At 39.7% G+C, this 7894-nt stretch overlaps 1 pseudogene; it reads left to right on the forward strand.

The window, feature by feature from the left end:
- The first annotated feature begins 562 nt into the window (after window positions 1–562).
- LOC104985428 lies at window positions 563–2159 on the forward strand (annotated as a pseudogene).
- The last annotated feature ends 5735 nt before the right edge of the window (window positions 2160–7894 follow it).

Consider the following 7894-nt stretch of genomic DNA (forward strand, 5'->3'; position numbering starts at 1 on the left):
TTAACTAGAGAAACTCAAGAGGTTTTACCACTGACTTTTATAAGTTTTCAAATCAGGTCTTCTACATACATGTTTAACAGAAAAGTAACAACTCTGTACATAAAATTCTACTTCTGGATGAAGTGTACAATACAATCTTCAGTTAGACCTTAATATTGGTGTAGCATTTGCCAATTTTCAGAGTCTCCACACACACACACACACACACACACACACATGGTATTATCTGTTTCTCATCAAAACGACATTATGCTGGGGAGAGGGATAAATTAGGAGTTTGGAATTCACACACACACACACACACACACATATAGGTAATCAACAAGGACCTACTGTATAATGCAGGGAACTCTACTCGATATTCTGAAACCTAAATAGGAAAAAAAAATTGAAAAAGAATAGGAATATATATGTACGTATAACTGACTCTCTTTGCTGTACACCTGGAACTAATACAACACTGTAAATCAACTATACTCCAATATAACATAAAAATTAAAACAGACAGAAAATTAACAAATAAACCCACATGAGGCACCATTCCTTTGGTGAAGTGGCCAAGATGGCGCACACGTGCTGCGCTGGAGGGGGAATCTGTGAGCCTTGCCGGGTTAGGTGTCTTCCCCCCCGGGGGTTGCATGACGCCCACTCTGGCCCTCAGGGGTTGCTGATGGTGTTGAAGGCTCTGGGTCTGCTCAAGGGATTCACCCCTGAGAGACGCAGGAAGTCAGAACTCCCCAACTTTTAGACCTCGACCCAGGAAGCTCTCCCAGTACCACCCGCTGCGGCTTCAACCCCACGGCCAACTGGCTAAGTGTCGGGCACCTGCCGGCGCTTTGGGGAGTGTGACAAGCCCAGCGACCTCGCCACTACGTGATCACAGTGGTGGGAGGACCCACAGAGTTCACGCGAGACCCCAGCAGGACGCCACATAGCACGTAAGCGACGCTTGACGCACAGCGGCTCCAGGCTTGGGCCAGCAGCTGTTCTGGAAAACTCCGCCTGGTACCAGAAGCAGCGCCTGGTGGATTTACTAGCGGCAGTGAGCGGCCACTTCCTCGTGAGCACGCACCCCCACAGGTGGAGCATGCTGACTCGCCTCAAGAGCCCCAAAGGCAGGAGTTTGGCAGTTTTTAAACCAGGTGCTCCAGGCCTCTGATTTCTTCTCCCTGTTCCTGCGTTATGGATGTCGGGTCTAGCTGGGTAGATATGATCAGATGTGAACGACCGTATCTGGGTCCAAGTTCATCTGCAAGTTGAGTGGCGAAGATGTATTTAGAATCTCTGTTCCTCTAATTACAACTGAAGCAAAACTGGTCGAGTCCGCAGGCAATGCTGTTTGGCTGAACAGAGATAAGACATCTCCATTTAAATGGTATTAATTTTTTGTCAAGCAGCAGAATAATTGGAAAGTAGGTCCCTGAAGGAGAAGGCAATGGCAATCCACTCCAGTACTCTTGCCTGGGAAATCCCATGGAGGGAGGAGCCTGGTAGGCTGCAGTCCATGGGATCGCGAAGAGTCGAACACGACTGAGCAACTTCACTTTCACTTTTCACTTTCATGCACTGGAGAAGGAAATTGCAACCCACTCCAGTATTCTTGCCTGGAAAATCCCAGGGACAGGAGCCTGGTGGGCCACCGTCTATGGGGTCGCACAGACATGACTGATGTGACTTAGCAGCAGCAGCAGGTCCCTGAAGCTCTTCACTTTTTTGCCCCTTGCAAAGGTTGATCACATAATGCAGCTATATGTCAAAGGGCCAAAAAAGCAAGGTCCTCAGAGACAACTTGCTGCAGAAGTCAGAAAACTTGTTCTTGGACACGTACTCTGGACTCTGCTCAAAGGTGCACACAAGCCCTTAGCAGTATAGATGAACTGGAAGCCATGTCTGACCTAGAGTTACAAGAGTTTTGGAAGAACATTCATTTTCTGAATTCTTCATTGTGGAACGAGCGTCGTAGATTTGCTGCAAAGCAAATGCCATTTCTGATGATTCGTGAGGGTATGAGATGGTCACAGGAGGTGAAGTGGGTGTATATCACAGTAACAAATGCTGAGAGTTGGTTTTGGTTGTTGGACCATGTGTCCTTGAGAATGGTCTTTCCTTACTTAAAATGGAAAAAAAAATTCCACATGATACAATGGCTTCAGCTATGATGAAAAAATCCTTCTGGTGGTTCAGTTTTATCCATCATTCATTCTCAAGACATAGGAACTTATACCTTGGCTTATGGAAATCAAAAACAGTATGGAATATACTCAAGGCCTGACAGTGAGAGTTACTTCATTATTTATATAGGTTGGTTACATTTGTGTAATAGTGTGCTGTTTTATTTCCTAATCCTTGAACATTGAGGACTACAATAGAAAAGCATGATTTCCAGGGTTAATCTCTTTCAATAATAGTTTTTTCGTGAAAAACTAAATGCTGGCTTTCCCATTCTGTTCCCTCTTTTGGAGATGAGGAACAGTGAAAAAGAAGGATAATATGGAATTGTGGATACTTTTTAAAAAAATTATTTTTTATCGAAGGATAATTGCTTTACAGAATTTTGCCGTTTTTTGTCAAACCTCAACATGAATCAGCCATAGGTATACATATATCCCCTCCCTTTTGAAACTCCCTCCCCATCTCACCCCTCTAGGTTGATACAGAGCCCCTGTTTGAGTTTCCTGAGCCATACAGCAAATTCCTGTTGGCTATCTATTTTGCATATGGTAGTATAAGTTTCCATGTTACTCTTTTCATACATCTCACCCTCTCCTCCCCTATCCCCATGTCTATAAGTCAGATTTCTATGTCTGTTTCTCCATTGTTTCCCTGTAAATAAATTCTTCAGTACCATTTTCCTAGATTCCATATACATGTGTTAGAATATGATATTTATCTTTTATTCCTGACTTACTTCATTCTGTATAATCAGTTCTAGGTTCATCCACCTCAGGAGAAATGACTCACATGTGCTCCCTTTTATGACTGATAATATTCCATTGTGTATATGCACCACAACTTCTTTATCCATTCATCTGTTGATGGACACTGAAGTTGCTTCCATGTTCTAGCTATTGTAAATAGTGCTGAAATGAACAATGGGATACATACATCTTTTTAAATTTTGGTTTCCTCAGGGTATATGCCTAGGAGTGGGATTGCTGGGTCATATGGTGGTTTTATTCCTAGCTTTTTAAGGAATCTCCATACTGTCTTCCATCGGAGAAGGCGATGGCACCCCACTCCAGCACTCTTGCCTGGAAAATCCCATGGATGGAGGAGCCTGGTAGGCTGCAGTCCATGGGGTCGCGAAGAGTCGGACTCGACTGAAGCGACTTAGCAGCAGCATACTGTCTTCCATAGTGCCTGTATCTATTTACATTCCCACCAACAGTGCAAGAGTGTTCCCTTTTCTCCACACCCTCTCCAGCATTTATTGTTTGTAGACTTTTTGATGATGTTCATTCTGACTAGTGTGAGGTGGTCTCCCACTGTAGTTTTGATTTTCATTTCTCTAATTATGAGTGATGTCGAGCATCTTTTCATGTTTTTGTTAGCCATATGTATGTCTTCTTTGGAGAAATGTCTGTTTAGGTTTCTTCCCCACTTTTTGATTGGGTTGTTTGTTTTTCTAGTATTGAGTTGTATGAGCTGCTTGTATATTTTGGAAATTAATCCTTTGTCAGTTGTTTCCTTTGCTATTACTTTCTCCCATTCTGAGGGTTGTCTTCTCACCTTGCTTATAGTTTCCTCTGCTGTGAAAAAGCTTTTAAGGTTAACCATGTCCCACTTGTTTACTTTTGTATAGATTTCTGTTACTCTAGGAGGTGGGTCATAGGGGATGCTGCTTTAATTTATGTCATCTAATGTTCTGCCTATGTTTTCCTCTAAGAGTTTTATAGTTTCTGGTCTTACATTTAGGTCTTTAGTCCATTTTGAGTTTATCTTTCTGTATGGTGTTAGGAAGTGTTCTAATTTCATTCTTTTACATATAGCTCTCCAGTTTTCCCAGCACCATTTATTGAAGAGGCTGTCTTTGCCCCATTGTATATTCTTGCCTCCTTTGTCAAAAATAAGGTACCCATAGGTGCATGGGTTTATTTCTGGACTTTCTATCTTGTTCCATTGGTCTACATTTCTGTTTTTGTGCCAGTAGGATACTGTCTTGATGACTGTAGCTTTATAGTATAATCTGAAGTTAGGAAGGTTGATTCTTCCAGATCCATTCTTCTTTCTCAAGACTGCTTTGGCTATTCGGGGTCTTTTTTGTTTCCATACGAATTGTGAATTTTTTTGTTCTAGTTCTGTGAAAAATGCCATTGGTAATTTGATAGGGATTGCATTGAATCTGTAGATTGCATTTGGTAGTATAGTCATTTTCACAATATTGATACTTCCTACCCAGGAACATGGAATATCTCTCCATCTGTTTATGTCATCTTTGATTTCTTTCATCAGTGTCTTATAATTTTCTGTGTATAGTTCTTTTGTCTCCTCAGGTAAGTGAATTCCTAGATATTTAATTATTTTGTTGCAATGGTGAATGGGATTGATTCCTTAATTTCTCTTTCTGATTTTTCATTGTTAGTATATAGAAATGCAAGTGATTTCTTTGTTTTGATTTTGTATCCTGCAACTTTGCTAAATTCACTGATTAGTGCTAGTAATTTTCTGATACTATTTTTAGGGTTTTCTGTGTACAATATCATGTCATCTGCAAACAGTGAGAGCTTTACTTCTTCTTTTCCAATCTGGATTCTTTATTTCTTTAGCTAGGACTTCCAGAACTATGTTGAATTATAGTGGTGAAAATGGACACCCTTGTCTTGTTCCTGATCTTAGGGGGAATGCTTTCAGTTTTTCACCATTGAGAATCGTGTTTGCTGTAGGCTTTTCATATATGGCCTTTACTATGTTGACATAGGTTGGAGTTGTGGATACTTTTTATCAGGTGTATATCTCATTGCATTTTTTTGTTGTTTGGGAAGCAAATGCAGTTTTCTGTAAAAAAAGGAGAAAAGTTAGAAACCATAGTTGGCATTAGAATTTACAGTAGAAATAGTTTCTTTTCAGGGAAAAGAAAAATCAGTACTTGACTTTTCAGAAAATTCCTAATCAGTTTTCCAGTCCCTTGCTTGTGTTTCCGTATAATTAAACTTACTCATAGCTTTGTTTTTTTACTCGGTAAAAAAGGTAGCAGTGTCTTAAAGCTAACTTAAAGTTGATAAATCTATCTGAAATCTGAATCTGTTTCAACTTCTGTCCCCAGTCAGATCGCAACTTGAGATCAACCAAAGTTAAGTAGCCAACAAAATAAAAGAGGCAAATATTATTGCTAGATATCCAACTATATCTTTTGGTATTCTCATATTCCAATCAGGGAAGTTTTCAAGTCAAATTTAAAGGCTTTGGAATCAAGATTTGGTTCAGGGTTCAGTTAAACCCTGCAATCATTAGGCAAGTTTCTACAGAACGTTTTCCAGCATCTGAAAAATCAAGTTAATAGCACCCCTATCCTATTTTCCTCTGAGGATCAAGTGAAACACAAAAATATACCCAAAATGACTTAGAACCAGATTTGTTCTAGAAAATCTTACAGGAGGCAGCAAAGCATGGCTTCTAAGTTCAAATTCTAGCCTTTTTTTTTTTTTTTTACCTTGATTACTTGGAGCAAGTCATTATCTCCATATGCAAAAATGGAGATGTAAGAATATCTCAATTATGAAAATCTACAAGGAAAATAGTCATAAAACTTGCATATAGTATAAGCTGTTTTGCTATGTTCCAAAGTAGATTCATATAAAAGCTGTAGTTTTTAAAATATCTTCTGGGAGTAAAGTTACAAACAATTCCTTTATTGACAGACTCTAATGTCACTTCATACTAGCAATTTTATTTACACCATAAAAACATACAGGCATCCATTATAAATGTCAGAGATCATCTCTACATTTCATAACTTCATTCAGTTTAAGGGCCAACAAAAGGTGGTTTTCATTTGATGAAAGTCACCTGTGTTATTTCCAGCTGGGGGCTTATTATGAGCAAATCTACTGTAAAAGTTCTTTATCATTTTTTGGTGTGAACAAGTATCTTCATTTTTCTGGGATAAAATGTCTAGGAGTTGAATTGCTCAGTTATATGATCTCTGTATGTTTAATCGGAGAAGGCAATGGCACCCCACTCCAGTACTCTTGCCTGGAAAATCCCATGGACGGAGGAGCCTGGTGGCTGCAGTCCATGGGGTCGCTAGGAGTCGGACACGACTGAGCGACTTCCCTTTCACTTTTCACTTTCATGCACTGGAAAAGGAAATGGCAACACACTCCAGTGTTCTTGCCTGGAGAATCCCAGGGACAGGGGAGCCTGGTGGGCTGCCGTCTATGGGGTCGCACAGAGTCGGACACAACTGAAGCGACTTAGCAGCAGCAGTATGTTTAATTATTTAAGAAACTGCCAAGATTTCCAAAGTGACCACATCATTTTCTGTCTTACCAGTAACGTATGAGTGACCCAGTTTCTCCACAGCCTCACCTGGATTTAGTGTTGCCCTTATTTTTTTATTTAACCACACTCATAGGTATACAGTGATAGCTCCTTGTGGCTTTAATTTAATTCTCCAATAAATATTGATGTTGGACATCTTTTATGGACTTATTTGCCACTTAAACATTTTCCTTCCTAAAACATCTTCTCATGTTCTTGGCTTTGTATTGTTGAATTTTGCAGATTCTTTTTGTATTCTAGACACTAGTTCTATGTTACATGTGTGGAATATAAAATTTTTACTTACCCATAGCTTGTCTTTTCATCTTCTTAAAGCATCTTTCACAGAACAAAGATTTTTATTTTGATGAAATCTAATGTATCTGTTTTTCTTTTCTTTATTTTCTCAAAACTAAGAACTTTAATCTACAGCTAGCTTTCAATGATTTTTCCTCCTCTGTTTACTTTTCTAAAGTTCTTGTAGTTTTATGTTCTACATTAAAGTCTGTGATTCATTTTGAGTTAATTTTCTTATAAGAGAGTTCCAGCTGAGCCACCAGGGGAAGCCCAAGAATACTAGAGTGGGTAGTCTATCCCTTCTCATTGGATCTTCCTGACCCAGGAATCATACTGGGGTCTCCTGCATTGCAGGCAGATTCTTTTACCATCTGAGCTACCAGTAAAGCCCTATAAGAGAGTTAGGTCAAAGTTTCGTTTTGTTTTTTGCATACAAAGTCCAAACACTCTGGCACCATTTATTGAAAAGGCTACTGTTCCCTTTGCCCAGGAACCCCTGGGCTTTATCTCGATTTATCTTGTGCATGCTTAGCAACATGTGTCCTAAGGTAATTGCCTCTTTTCGTCACAACACTTCAGCCGATAAACATTTCATAGGAATGCCCTGCTTTCAGAGAACAGGGGAAATCTGTGGATAACATTCCTGAAATGAGAAAAGTATAAAACTGGAGAACAGATTAGTGGTTGCCAGGTGTTAAGGAGGGTGGAAGGTAGTGGGGAATGGATGTGGCCAGTTTCATTATATGAAACGGATGTGGCCAGTAAGAGGCAACATTTGGGGACTGGTGATGATAGAAACGTTCTGCAGCTTCTGCATGAGAGTCAGTGTCATAGTTGAAATACTGTATAGATTTGAACTGCTAGTTACCACTAGTGGAAAACTGGGTTTGGAATACATGGAATCTGTCTGCCTTATTTCTTATATCTGCATGTGGATCTATAATTACCTTAAAAGTTTAATTAAAAAACCGTGTCTATCTGTACCATGAGAATCAAATGTGATCGTGTCTATGAAAGCCCTTTATAACATATATATGTATGTATGTGTCTGTGTCAAGGCTATGGTTTTTCCAGTGGTCATGTATGGATGTGAGAGTTGGACTGTGAAGAAGGCTGA

The sequence above is a fragment of the Bison bison genome, unplaced genomic scaffold (genome assembly GCF_000754665.1).
Source record: "Bison bison bison isolate TAMUID 2011002044 unplaced genomic scaffold, Bison_UMD1.0 scf7180017864043, whole genome shotgun sequence".
NCBI classification, from domain to species: Eukaryota; Metazoa; Chordata; class Mammalia; order Artiodactyla; family Bovidae; genus Bison; species Bison bison.